This window comes from Vanessa atalanta, chromosome 16, assembly GCF_905147765.1.
Source record: "Vanessa atalanta chromosome 16, ilVanAtal1.2, whole genome shotgun sequence".
Classification (NCBI taxonomy): Eukaryota; Metazoa; Arthropoda; class Insecta; order Lepidoptera; family Nymphalidae; genus Vanessa; species Vanessa atalanta.
Window position 1 is genome coordinate 3,905,996 of NC_061886.1, and position 25,072 is coordinate 3,931,067.

Consider the following 25,072-nt stretch of genomic DNA (forward strand, 5'->3'; position numbering starts at 1 on the left):
CAGCTTCACATATATTTAAGCATATCACTGTACAATTGTAAGGAACATTTATTTATAAAAAACCTAGTCTGATTGTAAATCATCATGTATACAAATAAGTAAGGAGGCGTTCTTTTGTATATATACATTTACATAAACATATATGTATATTTATTATTGTATCATTGCAAGTAGTTTATATTATCTCTGCTTCACAATTTTACTTGCTCTGGATTTAGAATATTAGCGTGTAAATTTCACGTTGACAATCATATCCGTCTTATTGTAGGGTCGCCAACGGTCGTTATGTCGATGACGGTAGGATCTTGGCGAGGAGCCCTAGAAAGTCTCTTAAATTATTTTTTTTTTGGCAGCGGTACTTCAGAATAATAATTGTACCAGGACGATTGTTGTGTACGATCCTGTTATGTCCGTGTCTTGCGCTGAGTACCGCTAGGTATTCCTTACCCGATCTCCTGAGTATTCCGGTGTGCTGGGGCAAACGCGTAAGAGTGTATCTCAGCGAGAAAAAAAAGGCCACTTGATATGCTTAAGCCGGGGCTGTTAACGATTAAATGCATTAATGCATATTTCGATGGCTTATAATCTTTAAGGTTATATAGCTTAGTGTGTTCACAATATAACTGAAATTGGTGTATTATATTTAAAAAAAATAGCACCGTTCATAATTTTTCGAAAGCTTACAATCTAACTAGGGTTTTTTTTTTAAATTATATTGGACAAAATCACATACATTACTCTAATCCCAAGGTAAGTAGCTAAAGCACTTGTGTTATGGAAAATCAGAAGTAACGACGGTACCACAAACACCCAGACCCAAGACAACATAGAAAACTAATGAAATTTTTCTACATCGACTCGGCCGGGAATCGACCCCAGGACTTCGGAGTGGCGTACCCATGAAAACCGGTGTATACACTACTCGACCACGGAGGTAGGTAGAGGTGTAACGGTCCTTACAATTATCCAGTAATATATACATAAATCTAATCGTAATGTATGCAATAACATCAAAATCAAATGGCAATTGAATCGCATCGGATCCTTTTTGATGTACTAAATTTAAACTTTATGAATAAACATAATCATTTCAACCAGACACGTCGATTTACATCTTAAAATCTTTATGTGAATATACTAACGAGAAACAGCCGTTTCGAGAAATCTAAAGTAACTTCAACGATATAATTCCGCGTGAATAACAGAACGTATGCGTAAAATTATTTACTAGTAAACTATACCTAAGAACAATGCCATGGCACTAGAAATGACATGACGAATTTGTTATGAGAAACTACGATGTTGTTTTTCAATACAGATATATTGTTGATCATACACGACGTTTTAAATTGTATTTATGTTGTTACTTGAATCTGAAATTCACGCTTGTCACATCAATAGTTTATAATTATATTAAATACTGAAACTGTCTCTGAAACGCGTTGCTTTATCTATACTAATATATATTTAAAGAGGTAGAATTGGTTTGTTTGTGTGTAGGAGGTGATCTCCGGAAGTAAGGATCCGATTTGTCGCATCCGGTCAAGCGTCACAGACACTCAACGGAACGAAAAGCGCGCCTACGGTTGTGAATTTGACTTCGATGTAGTTCGGTGCTAACTTCACCGCGCTTTCGACAGAGTCGTGAAGGCATCGCTCGGGTCGAGGCAGATGACTTACTGCAAAGCATTAGCCGAGTGAGGTCACGGAACTGTCCTACCGTTCCCGAAGTGCAGAGTGTTATCATTCTAATTGGAGTACTTTGTGTGTGAACCTAATAGTGTAATAAAGTGTAGTTAAATATTAACTTAGTGTTCTTTGTATTATTTTCACGATTACCCACTGTACGCCCACATGATGAACAAAGATATTTTAAAAAAATAATAAATATATTATTTTTTAAACTCATTTATGCTTTTTACAAAGTCAATGAGCTTCTGGCTATATATACGGATATTATGTAATCTCTAGAGGTTCACCTGTTATATATTTGGGAACTCATTTGCGTATCGTGTAACTGTCTGTAATGTTTTAAACAGAACGTTCCTGAATACGATTACCTGACATTCGATAGAGAAACATTACTATTCTAGTAATTTTATTCGATATTAAATGAATTCATCTATTAATAAAAACTTATTAAATTTATTTCAATGATTCCATTTATTTATTCATATGAAATACAATTTTTATATGTTTATAAGTATATTTTACTGTATTTATTTTCAATACAATTATAATAGTGTTTACGTATTGTTATATAGTTATATATATGTATGTAAAAGTATCAATAAAAACACTACCAAGAACTCTACCTAAATTTTAAAATATCCTACCACAGAGGTACAGATGGCATACATATTTCTTTATAATTTATTAAACTTTCGTAATTCGGTATACAGAGACAAAAAAAAATAATTAAAAAATTAAGTACAGATAACAAACAATACAAGACAAGGGTTGATAAAAAAAATGTCAAGGACTTGCTTATTATTCGAATGAGATTATATAAGCTACTAATTGATACATAATTAATGATTGTGAATACATTTCAAATACTACGCTGTTATAAATATAGCTAATGACGTAAGTAATAATAACCGCTAACAATGGTTTAATTGGCTGTACCGCCTCCGCATTGATTTCCCACTGGGCCTATTTTGTGTTGATCGTTTTGCTCAGAAACCACATTACATTATTGATTTTATTTATTAAAATTGATATTATTACCATATCATTAAGATATACAAGATAAGATTATTATTACTCGACATTATGTGGAAACCGGCTGTGATGCATGTTTTGTGGAGGACTGAGGACCATGTTGTGAGGAAGGTCTTGAGCATAGATGTGGATAGATATAGAGGTAGGGGACGACCAAAGAAACGATGAATGGATTGTGTGAAAGACGATATGATGAGAAAAAATGTTACTTGTGAGATGACGTCAGATAAGTATGGAAGACATGCTGCGCCGACACCAGATAAAGAAAATATAGAAGAGATTTTTATCTGCATAGCAGTTATCGAAGATTGTCTTTGGTAGCTATGCAATTATATTATTGACCTTTCTGTAACGTTTTACCAGATGTTTATTTAATATGTGTTTGCGGAAAGTATGTTACACTTAATTAATTAACAATTATGAGTATTGTTATCGTAAGCGAAAATCTGATAATGATTAGGACGCTGCCTTCTAACGATTTCACCCTTCGGCCATTCTCAAGGAAGACGCTATCTGCGAGGGTTATATTATATTGGATAAATGTATTTCTGAGGCATTGGAGATTAAAATATTCCAACTACCAGAATCCAGATGTAAGTTTATCGATCTTATCGGCTATATTCGGCGTTCAAATCAAGTACCTCTGGGCTGCAGCCTTATAAGCTGGTAACTAGATCAATGAGACCGATTACTATAAAGTATAGCAGGAAAATTATTCATTACCTTAATTAGTATTGAGGTCCATGTTAGTGTCACTCTATTTAAAGGAACCTCTAAGATTTTTTTTTAAATTTATCCATTTATACAGTCTTCAATTAATTAAGCTTCTTAATTAAAAAAGGAGCGCCTTTTAATGAGCATACTTCAGATATAAATATCGGACCGTGAAGCTTAAGCCATTATATCAAAAGAATAATGTTCTTTGAAGATTGTCACTGTAGTTTTTTTAAGATTTTTCATTTATTTTACAGACAATTTTAGAAGTTGTCATGAAGCTTTTTTGTAACTGAACTATTAGTCTCTTTGAATTATCTTTAAACTTGATTTACGGAATATTCGACATATGTCATTTTGATACGTGTATCATTTTAAATCTTAGTCAATGTCGAAATGTAGTATGTCAATAAAAATATATAAAACTGTAAATTATGATAACAGATATATAAAACATGATATATAAAACTGTAAATTATGAGTTCCGCCCTTAGACTGTCCCCGTAAGATATCTTAAGGATTTTTTACATCGTTTTTTTACATAGCACGAATTTGGGAAAGGAATGAATGGGTGGTTAGGTACCCACTGTCACCCAAACTTACAAAAAAGGTACCACCGAATAAATTGGAGTTAAATATAGCCTGGTATATTCCAGAGTACTATAAAATAGGATTGAATGTCCTTGAAGTTTTAATACTCTTCCAATTAAGCGTCATGGCAACACACCCCTGTAATATAACATTAGGGGGTTTTTGATGGATGTATTGCCATGCCATTAAATTTCTACATAATATACAGAAGGTCATTTAGGTCTATGGGCTTAAAAGCTTCGGTATTTTATCAGCTTACTTGAACTATGTTAATGTTTAACATTATAAACAAGGATATTATATTCAAAGGGCCGGAATGATTAAGTAAAATTTTTGTTTACGACTAAAATCTTAAAATTTCTTCTTAGGAAGCTCTCTATATTAAAAGATTAAAAGATACTGGCTGAACCTGCGGCTTTACCCCCGCGAAATTTATAAAACACAAATTAGGGGTGGAATCTCATAAAATCCGTTCTTAGCGGATGTCTACACCCTATAAGGAACCTACCTGCCAATTTTCAAATTTGTAGGTGTTATGATGGTTATCAGTGAGCGGTATTTCGCTTTAATATATATTTATTATAGAAAAATATAATATATTAAATAAATTATTTTCAATGGCTACTTGTAAATAGAATTTCATGAACAAGATAAATATTGTACATATGTACTCGTATTTGGTGGGGTCGAAATTATAACCCATATATATCTATTAGAAATTACTGTACACAGATTTAGTAATACTTGATTATAAACAAAATTGATTATTAAAATGAATATTTAATATGATTTTTAGACGTAGAATAAGTATTTGATGATTTTTATGTAGGATGTGTTTTTTTTTGTAAATAAAATTAATTTTTATATTTTTTTAGTGCCTTGATCGTCAGTGCATAAATAGTATTGGACTATGACGAATCAACGCTGAATCATCCGTAGGAGGTTATAGCTATAAATTTATTGAATTCCGTTGAACCTAATTTTATTTAATGACAAACAAAGTTCGCGGCTAACAGTAAGTTTAATAATAAACTGAAACGATAAATGCCAAAGAAAAATTGTGATACCTATAATTACTAATTCTTATATTGTAACTTGTTTAATTAGCTCATGTTATTTATTAAATACAATTATTATTATTATAACATTTAGTTGCTAAGTTTTTTTGTTATGTATTTTACCACATTTTAAGAGAATTGTTTTTTTTTTTTTGATAAATAAGGGTCTTTAACCCGAACATTAATTACTACTAAGTAAATTCGAATTCCGAAATTCAAGAAAAAAATTGAAATAAATTCGACTTCGATATTAATTTTATGAAAGCGAATATTATATTACTTTTAACCATAAATAGTTTTAAAACTGTACAAATTTACAAAGTTTTCGCGGGAATCTCTCTCATCATAACCAAAATAATTTTCGTTCGATATATTTATAGCGTACACGTAGATTTGCGGTCTGTATCCGGGGCCCGAGACACCTCATATCCGTTTAATATCAAAGCGTGAGTGTACCGTAAATCCTTTGCTTTGATCGAGAAACAATACAGTTTAGAGTTTATTCCGAGAGTTCAGGATAAAAGCCAAAGGATATTGAGATTTAGTTTGCACTGCAACTTCTCAATTGTCATTCGAAATGAAATATTTTACAAGCTTTTATTTATCTTGTAATGTAAGTATGTACGGGTGAAATCTAGCAACTGAATTTAGAAGCAGATATGTGTATCCGATTGAGCAGAAATTTTATATAAACGTTCAGTTTGGATGACAATGCATGGTTCGTGTGACGTCATTCTAAATCTAACATGGAGACATAGCCAAGATGGCGGACCAATTATTTTTAATGCACTCCAACAACAAGGGTATCAAATAAAATGGCTTGCTGAGTATAACTCGAAAAATAATGTGACGTTACTCTTAATTCAATATGGCGGACTTCGAAAGCTTGAAAATCAATTTTGAAGCAGATATATTTAACCGATTGAGCTGAAAATGACAATGCATGGTTAACAGTGTGACGTCATTCTAAATCTTGTATGGTGGAACACCCAAGATGGCGAATAATTATTTTCATTTATTCCTACAATATGGGTATCAAATGAAATGACTTACTGAGAATACTTAAGCGAGTTTAATAACTAAAAAATAAATGTGAAATGACGTTATAAGTTAATAGTAAAAGTTTTAGTGTAAACGTTTATTTATTTATTTAAAATTTATTGTAGCGTTGTTAAAGTATCGATATATAGAAATAAGGTTCAATATGGATTTAGATCGAGTGTCTTTTTTTTTTACTTTTAAATAAAATTTTGTAGTGACGTCATTATTTAAATAATCGAATACAATTACTTGGTGGTAGGGCTTTGTGCAAGCCCGTCTGGGTGGGTAACACACTCTCATCAGATATTCCACCGCCAAATAACAGTATTGTTGTGTTCCTGTTAGAAGGGTCACCGAGCCAGTGTAATCACAGGCACAAGGGACATAACATCTTAGTTCCCAGGGTTAGTGGCGCATAGGTGATGTAAGGAATGGTTAAGCCTTTGTCTATGGGCGGTGGTGACCACTTACCATCAGGTGGCCCACATGTTCGTCCGCCAATCAATGCCATAAAAAAAATGAATAGGTACGAAAAACGAACATGTATTAACATTATTCGGATGTATTCGCCACGAATATAAATTTTTCCTCGTTTTCAGCGCGATATCGGTTTTTTGACGCGAATCAAAGGATTGAAGGAGAATATTTATATTCGTGTACGATTACCAATATATTCGTTGTCACGAGTGGTCGTTTCAAGCGGCTTATTTTTGTGAAAGACTGGACGAACGAGATTACTTGAAATTTTATTTACGTTTACCAGTGAGAATCTTTTATATGAGATCTGAAGCATCGGTTGCGCAAAGATAACAAAAACACAATAAGAATAAAGCCGTACGGCAAATCGCACGTTATCCATGTGAGAAACTTCTATGTTCACTGAATATAAATGAATGTATAAACGGATCTTTTCGAGATCGAATTTGTACACGAATGATTATGCCAGTTGTTCAGTGATTTTATCTCCGATAGTCCTAATGATTCGATGTAACGTTTAGAATAACATATTACTCTTCTAAAAAGTATAATTTCAAAATATTGTCTTATTTATTTATTACACCAAGACGGTTGGCTTTTTTGTGGGCCTCCAATTTAGAGAGGTTCCCAAGGTACTGAGAGCCCAGCAGGCAACCTCCCGCCACAAGTTTAACCAGTTAGCCAGAATAACCCCCGAAGACCAAATTTTTGTTTAGTTTTTTTTTTTAGTTTCGTAACGTGTTGCAACTGATTTATTTTATATTCCAACGACGAAACCCCAGAATATAACGAAAAATCTTTCACGAAAAGAGTTTCTCAATTTGAGTAATTAGGAAAAAAACCTATTAAAAGTTTCCACGCAAGGGAGCGTGACGTGGTTACCCCTGACAAGGATCACCTGTATTACAACTTTACATAGCTTACGTGAAACAATTATATAATATTCACTAAGTAAAATCAAAAAGTACAGTCATGAATTTTTTACTAAGCTGTTAAATATGACGCGATAACGTAACCATTAAAGAATATTATTTACGTGAAGGAAAACGTCGTGAGGAAACCTGCATGTGTCTAATTTCAACGAAATTCTGCCACATGTGTATTCTGCCAACCCGCATTGGAGCAGCGTGGTGGAATATGCTCCAAACCTTCTCCTCAAAGGGAGAGGAGGACTTTATCCCATATATAATCGCGTCATAAATTTCTAACCGCTAAGCCCGCTAAACTACGGCCAGTATCATAATTTTAGCCGGTTTAGTCAATGCCAGTCAGAAGAAGATTATCTTACCCGCACGTTTGAATCGCCACGTTATTTGATTAAATTTCAATATAAAGCACCGGTTCAGAATTGATATTATACCGCCAAGAAGAAGCAAGAAACTGAGTTACTCTATAACTCTGGTGAAATGCATAAGCTATATACCATTAAGTTTATATGACCTGTATGCATATCACCAAATATGAACACCTTGTTCTTCAATTAGGTAAGAATTTAATTTATTAACTAAAAATTGTAATTTAATAATAATAATAGAGTTATGTGATATTAAAAATATCATTTTTGACGAAAAACATAGCAAGATTTCGATCTGTGCTTTGTGTGTGTACCAATATATCCATTTACCATATTTTCAAGCGCCAAAAAGCAATACGTCGTATTGCTATAGTGCGGTTTTATATCCTGTTCAAGTTAGCGTGATGTTTTTGACAGACGGGCTAGTGATGAGAAACAGAAAATATAACATATATAACAGCCGATGGAACGATGGAATGCGTAATTCAAATTAGAATTCATTTTTTTTTTAACTAATTTTTCTAAAAAGAGTAAAGAGACCCCGACCAAAAGGACCCCCGTTCGTAACAATAACTTAAAAATGATCTTTAATAAGGATTTTCGTAATCGATATTTGTAGCAGTTACTGCCTGCTATTCTCGTCCCTACCATCCGACCGATGTAACATTGTACAAGCATCTATTATTTTCAGTGTTTCTATTTAAATTTTACTTTGAAGCAATAATATATAATAAAAAAATCTTAAAATTTTCGGATAGCGCTTGAATCTTTAGGAACTTTTGTATTATATGTATTTTTTAAAATATTTTTACAATTTTTAAAATTATTAAACTAAGATAATAATATGTTCGTCATTGCAAAGTTATGTCGATCAGAAAATTTACATCTGTCAAAAAGATCAAGCAATCTTGTACAGGGTATAATACTGATTAAGCCAGCTTAATGACAGACCCCTTTGTCTGTCAAATATTGTTATTTGTCTTTGTCTGACAAATATCTCAGCCTCATTATATTTGTGTGAAAGTGACCACTTATAATATGTCAAGTTTATCTTCCTAAAATTAATTTTAAAATTGGTATGCTAAGCAGAAAATCGTTTATGAATAAAGGACGAAATTATTATGTCTACGACTTACACGTCCTGTAATATGTAAGTACCACTGTTTGTTTAAGCTTATGGAGTTTAAATTTGTTAGATGCTTATACAATATTGTTAGGCAATCTGCGTAGAGCACAAGCCTTTTCAATAATTATATTTCGAAGTTACGATTATGCGATAAAGGTTAAAGTTTAATGTTCGTGAACAGACTTATGAAATAGCAATAATAAAATACCTTACCTTTGTTATATAGATATTTGGTTATCGATTTATTAAAGGCTATAGATATTTTTTAATACGTACAAATTATAATTTCTAATAATTTTCCTACTCTAAGGATAATTATAATAGATATCTTTATCAAAAGTTCCATTTTAGTTCGTACCTTAATAACGAGACTACGCTCTAATTTTTAAATTTAAATTTCTTTGGTATGGAATTGCAAATATGATTAGGTCATCATTGCATTGGTGCTAGCTTTATACCAGTATATAAGTACCACCGGTTAATGCACTGTTAAGGTTACTCAACGTTAAAACTGAAACAGTAAGTATTGCTGTTTTAATGTTGCATAATTAGACTACCATACGTTTATATAAAAAAAGAAATCTGAATCCTTAATTGTGATAGTCTTAATGAAAACATGCAGGCGTACTCATACTATAAAAGCCATTGGAAATCTATATACGAATCGTAATTTACGAATATTATGTCCAATATTTATCATCTATACTAATATTATAAATCAGAAGATAACTCTATCTGTCTGTCTGTCTATTATTCCTTCACAGCTAAACCACTGAAACCTAAACTTTAACTTAAAACCTAACCCCTTCAAAAAGCGGACGAGGTGGTGGGAAAAAAGTAGTGATAAATAAAGAAAAGGTGCCACTGCCGGGCTAAGGTTCCTTTCCTTTTCAGAGAAGCTTTGAAGCTTATTCCACCATGGTGCTTCGATATAAGATGGTAGATACAATTTCAATAAAATAAAGCACAAATTATTATTTTATATAATAGTTATTATTTCTACAAACAAAAACAAACATTTTCTTCACTTGCACGTAGAATGTTATTTTTTTCTCGTTAAGACTTTTTTCTTTTGTCTTCATAAACCTGTGCGTAAATTTTGAAACGGTGATTATAACGCTAATTTTCATGATAGTTGAAACATATATTTTATTTAATAAAACCTGACTTTGCTACCAAAGACATCATAAGATCTTTGAAAGATTATATTGCAAACTAACTTGAAGTACATCAAAGTTCAATGCAGATCCATCTTGCCAGAGAAACTATCTTGTGGTGTATGTGAATAGTACTTGTACTCGATGAAATTATTAGGATTCCTTCTTTGACTACGGTACCATAATAATATAAGAACCTTATAAAAGAGCCTTTAATCCTTAGTCTGCGGGTGGAACGTAAGGAATTCCATTACTTCTACTAATACGATTGAGTCAAACAAAATCTTCGTGTAGCGTTGGAATGCAATATACAAGATTCCTTTTTTTTATCGGAACGACAACGATACGACATCAAGGAATAGTAATCATTGGCGCTAAACACGGCCATGGTTTATTTATGGTACCGACGGCAAAAGAATGACGCTTTGTTTTTTTTTGTATTTCATTGTGATTATGGATAAATAAAAACTACCTAATGGTAACCTAACTTGGCAGTGCTTAGTAAAACTCTCCTGTTAAACTAGACTCATTTTATTTTAAGCTTAGTTTTATTATGATCTAATAAAATCGAGATTAGTGATGTACTTAAATACATAGTTGAAATCGTCGAATCTTCTTTTCGCTTGGCGAATTTTTATGACAACGTCATCCTGACCGATTTTTGCAACGTTTGCCAATTTCAAAGAGGATAATCCGATGGCACGACCGGAAATAGTTGACGACATATCCAGAATCTTCACTATGAAGCAAGAAATCTTTAAGAGCAAGGTAGAGAATAATAAATGCGTAAAAATATTTTCATAAAAGCTTGAAAACAAAGAATCCATCGATCCTAACAAGTCAAAGACTTTTTTTTTAAATATGTTTATGTTAAACAGAATGTGCTCTACAAATTTTTATTGATATTATTCATGGTTTTTAGTTTTTTTTTTAAATTAATTTAAGGACAAATAAATTGTTTTCAGAGTCTTACACATTACTCATTGAAATCAAATTACAAACTATTTACGAGTATGTCAAATATGGTGTAAATCGGGTGTTTTTTTATTACATAACAATAAATTTTTAAAAATGTAAAATAGCAGTTTATGAATGTCTTTAATAGGAGGCTCATTTATTTTTTATATAAAATATGTAGGCTGATGATAAATAGTTTAAGTTAAAAATACTTATTTCATCGCCAACCTTGTAAACTAAAATGTTATGTCAATTATGGCTATTGTTACACTGGCAACGATTATACGTTGCTGTTTAGCGATAGAATAAAGGATGGGTGGGTGGTACCTTCCCAGACGAGCTTGCACAAAGCAATACCACAAAGTAAAGTCAAGCTTCTTCCGATGAACTTGTTCCACATTAGAGACACATGAAAATTACATCGAGCACTAGATAAGCTATAAACAATTTAAGCACATAAAAATTCAGTTGTGTTTGTCCGAGTTTGAACCAGTAGTCTTCGGATCATTTCGGATATTTTAAATATCAAATTTGATGGAATTAATTCTTACGTTCTGAAATAAACTTAGGATATGACAAAACCTCGTTGGGGTCATTGTAATTATATTCGACAATGAAAATTAAATACATAATGTAATGTCTCATACATTTTGGTACTGAAGAAGTTGAACAAGCTTTGTTCTATCAAAATAATAGAAGCAAACAATTGTTACCGTTATCCTATGAAATCAATAAGTCTATGTATAAATTAATATGTGAATTTAATTTAACTCAGTTTATTTCAATTACAACATCAATCCAATTTAATTTAATCCGAATTTATACATTAATCTGAATTTATTTAAGCTTCGCAACAGCAGTCGCTCAAAGCTAAATTAAATTGAACATTTTGATACATACCTAAGATCTATTGTCTGTAGATTTAAATTGTGTAAATAGTAGCAAGACTTGGACAATTATTTGGTGGATTGGTTATCAGATACTAACACAACAAACAGCAATATTTAGTGTGATTGAATTCCTGGTTGAAAGGTGATAGACCGAGTGTATCTACGGGAATAAGGGATAGCAAATCTTAGTTCCCAAGGTGCATTGATGTAATGTAAGGAGTGGTTGATATTTCTTACAACGTTTCAATGTCTATGGGCGGTGGTGGTATGGTATATTTGTTCATCCGTCTATCTATTACATAAAATAATTAATTATGAATAATTGCTTCTATACACAAACTTACATTAACTGTCGCCAATGAAAGGAACATTTTATTGAATTCCAACGTTTCGTTTAGCTTTACAGACAGAAAAAGTACTATCTGCCATAATAATAGTATTTTTAATTGTTTAAAATATGTTACTTATATCTAAGCGGCCCTGTACCCGTAAACTAGGTCACCCTGTATCCTGGGGGCTATTGACTATCTCGAAACCCTACCACCAAGTAAAAATATGTAAATACAGAAAATGATAGGCAAAGCAAAATTTATACAGCTTAATTATAAGATTTTGATAGTTATTCTTCTATATAAAAGATTATATAGATGATTCAAATCGTTGATTTTGCATTCGTTGATTTTCAAGCCGGATAAATGATAAAGGAAAAGAAGAATGGTAAAAAACGTAAATATAATGCTACTGAAAAATGAGCTTTACTTTCGTCATACTAATATAATTTTCAAAAAGTATCAGTTTGGCGCTTAAGCCTTTTTTTCTTTTCCAATGACGACGTATTATATTTAACGGACAGCAAGAAATCTTCTGATTTCCTTGTTAAAAATTATAAGGATTTAATCTTGTAAAATAACGATAAATTACGTGCTTGTAAAAGAGTCTACTTAAATAAAAAATAATTTTATTTTCAGCGAGGAACTGCTCGAATTAACTTCTGCCTTCCGTTCTGATTCTGAAAATGATACAAGAATTTTGTATTAAACACCACATTTATTTTATTTTATTAAAGCAATTACAAAGAGGAAAAGTAAGTTACTTATGGTGAAATCATCTCCAAAGTTAACCGTTTGATTTTAAAAGCGTAAATTTCACAATCTTGTTGTAAAGTGTCTCAAAGCACGTTGAATAGACCACTTACATTAGTAGTTGTAACTGCACACATTGATAATTAAGACATTCAGCAGAGCCTGGTAACACTTACGGTAATAACATCTGGTTCATTTGGCCTTCAGATGGGAACATAACAATTATAATTATATACGCGCCGTCTGCGAACTTAGTACTCTGTGTAAGTAGACTCTGTAGTGTTATACACAAGCTGTTTTGCGCGGTTTCATCTGCTGAAAAAACCATTTAAAAATATGTTTTCTTTTCTAAAATTTGTTTGGATAAAACTTTTTCTAAATCGCACTGCCGGTTCACCATAATATATCTCTAATATTTTAATCTAGAACTTTAAAAACTAAGACAGTAAAGGTAAAAGTAACACTGACGACATAGTACCACACAAGTCACCACTCTTGTAAGTAGCTCAGATATATTAAATATTTTGGGGGTGACTTTGTGAATGCCGGTCTTGGTTGGTACCACCCACTCATCAAATACTCTACCGTTAAATAGCAATACTTGTATTGTTGTGTTCGGCTTTAAAAAGTGAATGAGCCGGTGTAACTATAGACACAAGAGACATGACTCTAAGTTACCAAGGTTGACGCATTGGTTATGAAAAGTTGGCTTAAGCTTCATACTGTGCCAATTTCTATGAGAAGGTGGTACTGTAAAGTGGCCTATTTCACCATCAAACATTAGCATATTTTTTTTATTTTTTTTAGCATTAGCAGCCCGTAAATGTCCCACTGCTGGGATAAAGGCCTCCTCTCCCTTTGAGGAGAGGGTTTGGAGCATATTCCACCACGCTGCTCCAATGCGGGTTGGCGGAATACACATGTGACAGAATTTCGTTGAAATTAAACACATGCAGGTTTCCTCACGATGTTTTCCTTCACCGCCGAGCACGAGATGAATTATAAACACAAATTAAGCACATGAAATTTCAGTGCCTGCCTGGGTTTGAACCCGAAATCATCGGTTAAAATGCACGCGTTCTAGCCACTGGGCCATCTCAACTTGTAGCATATTTAATATAACTTATTATTTTTATCACAAAATTATTATTAATAAAAAAAAATCTAAGTTACAATAATATATAAGAAAACATTTACTTAAAAGAACAAGTGGTTGACAGCGTGAAATCATTATTTTTAGCTTATTATTTCATTGATAATTTTCTTTAAATCATTACATTTTAGTACAGGTACATTATAAATGATTTCATTGTTACCTAACGGTTGAATAGGATGAGTTTAAAATTATGTTGCAAGATTTTACCACACACATACTGCTCACACAGATAAATAAGGATAAAGCTTATAAAAAGATTTAACAAAGTTGTCATTAAGTTTAGCTTGTCGGATCATATTGAAACAATTAACTTCCAGTTTAGCTTATTTTTTTTTTATCTTGAAAGATGTAGATTTAAAATGTTTTCGCTTTCGAACTTTTCTCGCGTGGAATTATTTTGATTATATCATACTTTATCCTTTTGAAGCTTTAAGCTACATACATATTTCAAAATGATTGAGTGAGTCAAATATTTTTTTATTTAAATCAATTTGTGATTTGTGTTTTAGAATTGTTTTGTTTATATCCCCTAAGATTTATATTTGTATTAAACAGAATTTAGTTATATATTCTTTCATAAATAGTCAACCGCAGAGTTATTTATCGGCGCTGAAAAAACACAATAAGAATGACGTTTGATTAAAGTTTTTGTTATTGAAACATAACTGAACTTATTCATGTTGATTTTCAGCATGACTAATAAAATACTTAATGTAAAAACACATGCGTCAAATACGATTTAATTAAAAAATATTGACTATGGCACACATGATAAATTATTTATTTATTTATACTTTATTGTACACCACATGATACAGATTAAAATATGTTACAAGAAAAATTTAGATATTATTGTAGAGTACAACGGGCGGCCTTATGGCTAAGTAGCCATTTCTTCCAGACAACCCAATAAAGAGAGAGGTTGTATGGAAGTTGGGTAGGTGGTGCTAAGGCGGTATTATAACTACACTTGCATACAAATATCTACATGTAAATACTTATACAATGTACATATATACAATTAAAAATTATGTTAGCTTATAAACAAAATTTCGTAATACGTTCTCTGTTTACTTTAAATGTAACCGTGACATCATTTTTTTTTCTTCTACTTTTATTGATAACCATTAATGAAACCATTACAGAGTAATTGAATGGGCCTCTGTACTATATTTAAATCTTTTAATGGGTACAACATAAGTTACCAATAATAATGGATTTATTTTAAATTACATAATGTTAGCATTATGTTATTTAAGATTAAGAATTCCTAACCATGCTATCTATAAAACCCAATGTTTATAAATGAATATATGGATTTATTTATATTAAATAACTTTAATAACTCGTCTTAGACTTTAAAAACATTGATTGCGGAGATGCAGAAATTTTGAATGTAGAACTGATGTCTTTAGTGTATATATTTTTTTAATTTTAACGTATAGGATGAGTTGTACTCTAAATGATTAACTGGCGGAAAACATATAGACGAAATCAAATAAAAAAAAGTTGAATTTCTAGATATGATTTTCAAAAGATTACTGCTTTTAAAAGTTATAATTTAAAGTGATGAATGATTCATTTTTCTAATTTAAAACGCGTAACCCAATTGGATTATTTAATTCCAATCCAAAGCATATCAAACTCTAGCAATTGAGAAAAGTCGGCTAGTCCAAACGATTACCGATGAGACAATCATTCTGTTCATATATAATACATGAAATAGGTAATTTCGCATAAGTCATAGCTCATAGTCCATACTTTGCATTATTATTATGTCATAATATTTGCCGTCATATTTATCATCATATTTTAACTATAACCATATGATTTTGCACAAAAATGTCATTACATTTATTTGACTTCCCAACAAAATCAGCTATAATACTTTCCGAGATTCTGTAGAAAATTTACTCTTTTCACATAAGTGTGACGGATTATACCGTCTGATAACAAAAAATTAGAATTATCTATAAAATAATAATATTAGTCCGATGGGAAGGCGAATCCGACACGGCCAGAAAGAATTCAGGTGCAGGACAAACGGCTTAACGTGCTTTCCAGACTCCGGGCTGTTACTGAGTATTAGTAACCCGACCTGAGACTTGAATCCAGACATTTCGGGATCTGTAGCCCTATATCTAGCCACTCGACCGACGAGGCATTCAAACTACCATGTACTGCAAGCAAGTATAAAATAAATATATCGTAGAATTTAATGAAAAGATATATTTAAGGTAATGTAAATATTGCAAAGCTGTAACGGTTATTTTTACCAATGAATAAGAAATTATTACTTGTGCAAGCCCGTCTGGGTAGGTACCACCCACTCATCAGATATTCTACCACGAAATAACAGTACTCAGTATTGTTGTGTCCCGGTTTGGAGGGTAAGTGAGCCAGTGTAACTACAGGCACAAGTGACATAAAATCTTAGTCCCCGGGGTTAGTGGCGCATTGGCGATGTAAGGAATGGTTAATATTTCTAACAGCGTTATCGTCTAAGGGAGTTGGTGACCACTTACCAACAGGTGACCTATATACTCGTTCGCCAATCTATAATATAAAAAAAGGAAAAAAAAAAGAAATAAGGACTCGTGTCACCCTTCCTTTGCTTCATTACTTTGCAGCTGTCTACATGACTGAGAACTTTTCAGGGATGTGGTTTTTTCATTTCATTCTCCGATATTAACAGGCTTAAGATTAATTGTTGTATGTCCAAATTCAGCTCTTGAATAATTCAATGACGACTTCAAATTTTAAATTATCTCTCATAATGTAATGTATATCTAAAATCTAATATGTAAATATGCATTTAACGATAGATAAGATATTGAATCGGAAAAAAATACTCTACCGTCGACGATAAAATATCGAAATTCAATTTATATGACCTTTTGATAATGCCGTTGACAAAAGAACCGTCTCGTAAAAGCTATGACGTCTTAACGCTTCGGAAAATATACTCTTTGTCTTGATTTAAAGTTCACAGGTAAACGCAAACAATATTAAATTATATATATATATATATATATATATATATATACATATATAAATAAATACTTAGCCAATTGAATCATCAATTGGAATACTCTGCAATAATCTAATTCTATGACGTGTTAAGGAAATCGTAGTTATTTTACCTGTACTGGGAGTGTTTTTGATTTCCCGTTGATTTCGTTGAACGGTTACTCGCTGACGGTTTTGATGACGTCATAATTTATATTTAGCAATTAATTCTAATTGATATTAAATATGTAAGATCCTGCTCGTGCTCCTGCTGTAAATCTGGTGCTATAAATTATAGTATTTTACTCACTTTATAGATTTTTTTTTTATATTATAGATTAAAAATGTTAATTAAAGTTTTACGTAGATTTATTATTAATAGCCGTTATTAATTTGGACGGTAAGTAACAGAGACGAACTCAGAAATAGTTCGAAAGCGAATTCATGCAACTGACAGGTCTATTTCTAGTTTTGACCGAAACTACGTTCACAAGCCCTTCAATCACACACAAAGGGGAAATGGGAGTGTTAAAAGCAGAAAATTGAATGGCAGAAATATGGCATCGTTATAATGCATTCATTACGTATGAATATATTTCATATTTGCATAAATTTAACGTTTCTTTGTTATAAAAAAGTTATAGGCAACACGTAGTGACCCATAAATGTTGACGAGACTTATATATTAAGGAAAATAGCATACATTTAATAATATAGATGATCTTTATTAATGTGTATGAGAACTTAATTTACTCATGTAATGTGGCATTGTTAAATTATTTTAATATAATATACGTACTTGTTATGTGCATGAATAATTCCACTGTCTTTTCACATATTTGAATTTTTATCTATAGTTAAAATCTTTTACGAAATTTTTCAAGTAATTTACAGTTGGCACATTTGTATACTTAAAAAGTGGCCAGAGTGTCAGTGTTGTCTCTGCGATCCTACTAGATATCCAGGGGATTATTAGCGTGATAGAACCCCGAGTCCCTGGGATTCCACTTATACTAGTATGCTTACATATATTTTTCACATGCGCGTTGGTGCAAATCATCAAGGAGGACTTAGTTATTTTTTTATTATTATTTTAGACATCAGCCCTTAAGCCATTGCGCTATGGACTTGATTTAATTGATTTAATACTAATGGACTATATCTACATTACATTAGCAGCCTGTAAATTTCCCACTGCTGTGCTGAAGGCCTCCTCTCCCTTTGAGGAGAAAGTTTGGAGCATATTCCACCACGCTGCTCCAACGCGGGTTGGCGGAATACACATGTGGCAGAATTTCGTTGAAATTACACACATGCAGGTTTCCTCACGATGTTTTCCTTCACCGCCGAGTACGAGATGAATTATAAACACAAATTAAGCACATGATAATTCAGTGATGCTTGCCTGGGTTTGAACGTTTGAATGCACGCGTTCTAACCACTGGGCCATCTCAGCAAATACATAATGCGCGATGCAGTTGATTTCTACACGAAATATAATCGGTAACATATCGTAACAGTTATAATTTTGTACAACTGCCCCTAGCTTTGTTTCAATAAGAGGTTGATAAACTGGAAAGAGCTTTTGAACAATCAATAGCTGTAGCCACAAAAACATAAATGAATTATTATCATAATTTAATACCGCAAGATATACTAATTAAATATATAAGTAAATTAAATTTCAATCATAATCATTTTATTTTAATACAATAGCACGCACAAGTTTGTTTTACTTAACTCATAATTCTATACAGTTACATATTTTTAAACGTCATTATGTATAATATGAGAAACACGTCATTGAATTTCAGATAATAAATATTTATTATAATTGTCATAATAATAGTAAACGGTGACAAATGCATACACATAAACAATTTAATGAGTTCAAAGTATAGGTATACTAGTTTATGACCGCGAGTTTGCTTGTGTGTTACATGCACTTGTTAGTATTAGGTATTAAAATTAAGAAAAGTGTGTCCTTCCTGGGTTTCAAACTTTCTTCAAATTCGGTTCACGGTTTAGCTGTAAACGCACATACAGAAATATTTACTTTCACATTTATTATATTAGTATAAAAGCATATATTATAATAACTATGTATACACAATATAAATAGATTTTTTTTTTTATTCTGAGTTAAAATTGTTATATAAACATAAATCAAAAATTATGATTATGATTTTTGACGGTTACCAGATTCAAAGTCAAACACGAAAAAAAATATATAGCAGTAAGTATTCTTAAATTGAATTATAGCAAGTAATCATTCAATTGTATACAATTAACATACTTATATAATTAAATTGGTAGTGACAACTTACTTGGTTGTAGGTACAATCCCGTGGATAGATACGACCTGCTTATTATAAATTAACTTTCAAATAGTAATGTTTAATATTGTTGTGTGCTCTTCCGACGTAGTGTAAAACTGCAGGAACATAACATCTTAATTCAAATGTTGGGCATTAGTGATGTCAGGCTTGATTAATATTTCTCACAGTAACAATGTTACATTATGTAGCCCCTTTGGCAATCCGATCAACTAAAAATAGCCAGTGGTAATTTATTTATTATATAACACGTCGATTTAAAAGAGCTCATAAGAGTCTTAGATCTTGTTAAACTTAACACCCAGCGTACACGCACACTAGTAAAGTAGTATGAACTATGGCGCTTGTCAAGCGTAGCTGCCACGCACACCAAGATAATGAAATCTAAGAAAAAGCTGCTTTCTCTCCTTTTATTTGGATATTTTAATATGCGTAGCGTTTATGATATTCATATATCAATATGTAATACATTTTTTTAAAACAAAAATGTTTATGTTCATTAACATAAGAATTGATAACATTAAGTGTTTAAATATATATAAATATAAATTAAAAAATGTTACTGTATAAATCGCGTGGAATGGTGGCAAGAATGCTAGCAGCATTTCCCCGTTGAATCGGAATTCCGATCCTAAAGGACTAAAAACGAACCGGCCCTCCTGCCACCAGTGGAGGCAATAAGGCGAGGTGTTATACTTTTGATGAAGCTTTTTGCACCACTACTCCAAGGGCCAAGTGTTTCGACAGTAAATGGGACAAAAAAGTAATTTGACATAAGACACGAATGTTTAGATCTTTTTTTTTGCTTCAGCTCTTAACATTGTTTCTCGGATATGAGACGGGGCCAACGTGTCAACGAATGTAGCGTCCCACACAAGGGCCCGTCCTCGTTCCCAGGGAACCAATGTTGTCATTGTTTTTTTGATTATATGATTTCAAAATCTCTTTGTTTTAGTTACTAGCTTATAAGATTGCGAGGTCCCAGGTGTTCAATAACTATACTAGAAAAAGATTGTTACAGATTTTTATGGCACGTCTGACTTCATTGGGAACGCTTTATTGGTTGGATGGTTTCAGAAATAGGGATTGTTCAACAATAAGTATTGATGAGCAGGCAATTAATTAAAAAAAAAAAACAAACTATATATACGGCATTTGTCTATTTTATTCTGCTTGAAAGGATAGGTCTGGTGTATTTCTTAACTCATAATAATAATGTCATATTTAAATATTTAATAATATTTTCACTCAAAAAAAAATCCACATAGGTTTGATATTTATCAATACTGTTCTGTTTAAAGTTCTTAATTATAAAAAAAAAATACAGATACACCATGAATTACAAGTTTAGTCATAAAAGATAAAATCTTTTATAACGAATAATCGTGATGCACAAGTAACCTTTTGTTTATTATGCAAATTTCAAGGCAATGTCGTCACTGAGTTCTTTTTATATTGTTTGAAATGTCTCAAAGAAAAAATAAGTACTAAGTCTTGTATAAAATAATCAATGTTAAATTTTAGCATAACTTACATACCATACTTTCATTATTTGTCTGTCTGTCTGTCAATAAATTGAAAAACTACAGAACAGAGTACATTGAGTGATTCATTAAGAAGGTTCCGGAGTACAGTTCATTACGTTTTTGGGTATTTTTCTGAAATATAACGATGAGTGTGGAAAATATCTAAGAACCTACCAACATTCGCCAGTAATACTCCCAATAAGGTTTTATGTAGATCCTTATTGAACTCATGTGACCCCGAGACGGGTAGCGAATCTAATATATTTAAAGAGTATTTCTGTATTGTAAAAAAACTGTCAATTCAATGTTAAATTTTACAAGATCGTGCCTATGGGCTTAAATCTTAAATCCGAAACAGTGGCAGCAACACAAATGAAATTGTACTAAAGGTCGTAACAGACAAACAGGATAAATTGAATACCATCCATTTGCAATATTTCCGGTAAAAGATATAAAACTTGTAATATAAATAACTCGCGTGTTCTATATTAATATTAATCGGAAATGCCATGTCAAAATTAAATAATGCATTTATTGACACACTCGTGGGTTATCTTGACTAACATTATAAATGTTAAAGTTGAAGGTTAAGAACCGATCATGCATGCATACATATTGTCAGGTTTTCAAGAAGGGCGTATGTTACCTGATTTACATAGACGCTGGGGAAGCCATTTGAACTAGCAGTATTTGAAGTCTGCGGATCTATTTCAGTCAGTATCAAGTGCTGATAAATCAACTTGTTCCTCGCTGTGCAGGAAATCTAAGTGCTGCATCCGAAGCCCTGATCTATATATATTCGTAAGCCCTAATAAAACAAGGATTGTGATATAAGCTCTGAAACTCACACCGTGTTTTGGTTATTAACAACTACCGTCACATGATTGTTACATTTTTATAAAAAAAAATAATTAAATGCACAACTTTACTCGCATCTATAAATAACTGTACTAGCACAACTTTAATTATTATAGATACATGTATAAAAACACCCCGTTTGAGGTTACAAATAAACAACAAAAATAGATTAATGCACAATTAAAACTATTATATATCCATATCTAAATAATGTATGCAAGTATGTATGTAATAATATGTAGTTCATAATTATGTATATATATATATATATATATAGATAGTCTATAATTATATACCTACTATATTATTATGTGTGTATTATTGGGATGTAGCTATGTGTAGTTTATTATTATACATTACTATAAATATTTTTATATTATAGTTTTTTATCTCCCCTCTTTGTCTATTTCTGCACTTACCTGTTTTACCTTCTAAGCTTCTATCACCAAAGGTTGTCTGTGAGAGAGAGAGATCGCTATAAGCGATAAGACCGCCTTTGCGCACTATTTATTTAATGTTTTGTGTTTATATTATGTATTTCTGTGTTGTGCAATAAAGTATTTTAAATAAATAAATAAATATTTAAAGGTAATTGAACTGGAGAGATATATCTCAATATTAAAATATTAATATACATTTAACATATTCCACATAAATGTAGTTATTATACATATTTTGTATCTTCACACTTACGCATCAAAACATAACCTCTGAGTCATAGAATTTTCTCAACCACCCAGTATTCAAGAACTCTTGCTAGATTGTAAAACCAATAAACTGGAGTTCTTGATAACTTAAAACCCGAATAAAAGACCTATTGCTATGAATAAAGTTCATGGTTCAACAGATCTTCTTATTTGGTTGATGTGTTACGTCATGGACAAGAACGATGACTATTCCCGCGTGACGTGTTACGCTGGGGTTTTACGTGGGTCGTAACAATGGATAGAAAGTACGACACAATTATCAGAATAGTATTTGTAGATTGACCTGAAATATAAAAAAAAATGTGTTTTTAATTTAGTTAAATAATTTATATTATTGTATGAACATTCATTCTTAATTCCTTTTATCAAATTTGAAACTATAAGATTTATATTTAACTATAGAAGAGATAATGCATTTCTAGTGTAAATTGAGTTAATTTAAAAGAAATATCCAGGTATTTTTAAGTAGTTCATTTCAACTTTGATTTTTTCTAGCATATTGCTAGCAATGTAATTGTAAAATTTTGGAAAATTGATACGCGTTTGAGTTATAAATGTCTCAATAAATACTAAATTATAAACAAAGTTTGGATTAATGTTTTCTGCTCAACTGATTTGTGTATACCTTTTCGTACTGAGCAATGTTTTCCTTATTCTTTGCGATGATAAGCAAATAGGTAACTTTTATAGGAAAATGTTAAATAAGAAATAATTAATAAAAAGATTGACACTTATGCTTCGTTTAGCAGTGATACGTTAATTTTGTTTAATTTCCACTCATTTTTAATTCATATTTTATATATATTAAATGTATAAAAAGCGATAATTATTAATTTTTAATGTAACAATCCAACGAACAATTCTGAATACCATTTTTTATCGGCTTATGACATTTTATATAATTATGCAATCGTTATAAAAATGTAATTGGCACTTCTACGCCATTATTCGTTCTACATATTGTGACGTAGAAGATAGCCGCGTGTGCGCAGTATATTTATACGTTTCGCTGCACATACATTCATATCAGTGGAGCACTTCACAGAAACGAGTCGTGTCAAGAATTTAGCGTTCATTACAAGAGATTTATATACGAGGTAAATAAACTTTGGATTTACAATTATATCAACCTGCGGTATCGTTTTACCGCAATGTTTACTTATTATCCAATTGCTTTGCAATTTGTTCTATTTTTGAAATTAATAATTGTTTAAATAATGATGAATGTTAAAGTTATATATTTTTTTTAAATAAATAACATTTTATGTTTTTGCAGATGGCAGTACACAAAATTGCTTTAGCTGTTGTAATATTCTGCGCAGCTGTCGAAGCACAGAGACCATTTTACGCTGGACTGAGAGCGATTGGATACCCTTCAGTGGAATCTAATGCCCTAACAAACCGTTTCTCTGAAAACGAATATGCTCCTATTGAAGCTAGAGGAGACCGAGATTTTATACAAAGATTAAACGCAATGCCTATCGATAACCAACCTTTTTGGTATCTGAATTGGAGGCAATACGAGGCTATGAGGAATAACCCACAAACCTATCCCATTAGGCCTAGCCCATTTGCACTCAACAATTTTTGAGGAAGAAAAGAAAAACATCATTTAGCGATCGTTGCCAAAGATTCGTTTATAAATTGTTTTAAGCGAGTGAAAGTGCATTTCTAGTGTAAATTAAGTTAATTTAAAAGGAAGATCCAGTTTCTTTTTAAGTTTTTCATTTGGTGCCATAATGTTAACTTTAATTTTATCTAGCATATTGTTAGCAATGTAACTGTAAAATTTTGGGAATCCTATATGCTGACTGATAAATGTCAAGATACTATGTTGTTCTCAATAAATACTAAATTATAAACTAAGTTTTTGTTTTTGTTTTAATACACGAGTAAGCTAACTTAAATAAATTTTCTACTCAATTGATTTATTCAATACTAAAAAAAAAAAAATTCCCGTTATTACTATAATAAAAAAAATATTATTAAAGATAAAACAGTTCTTTTCGAAATGTTTGCCAGCTATGGTGAATGACAGATGCGATGATGGTGCCACACAGTAAACTCCTGGTACTTTTCTGCTTGGCACAGTGGACCTTGCGTATGATCTTATTGTACAGTCTCCTTCTAGGGAGTATCGTTCCATTGGTCAAACCAGAAAAGATTGTCTTAGCATGTTGCTCTGAACATAAGTTCAGGGTGGCCAAATGTGCTCAGCTGAAAAGTTCACTTTTAAAACTCCGCCTATAAGCACGTAGCCTAAATAAGATCGTGGCTCTAAAACCACATGATCATTTTTTATTTGTTAATAAAATAACTATCGTGAAAATTCACGGAAAACATTGTATACCATGCGTATTGTGTAAAAG

The 25,072-nt window shown here is 31.6% G+C and overlaps 1 long non-coding RNA gene across 1 annotated transcript; it reads left to right on the plus strand.

Moving 5' to 3' along the window:
* Window positions 1–23,726: 23,726 nt before the first annotated feature.
* On the plus strand, window positions 23,727–24,569 carry LOC125069879. Its single transcript, XR_007119864.1, has 2 exons — window positions 23,727–23,800; window positions 23,980–24,569. It is a non-coding gene; the product is annotated as an uncharacterized LOC125069879 (long non-coding RNA).
* Window positions 24,570–25,072: the final 503 nt, after the last annotated feature.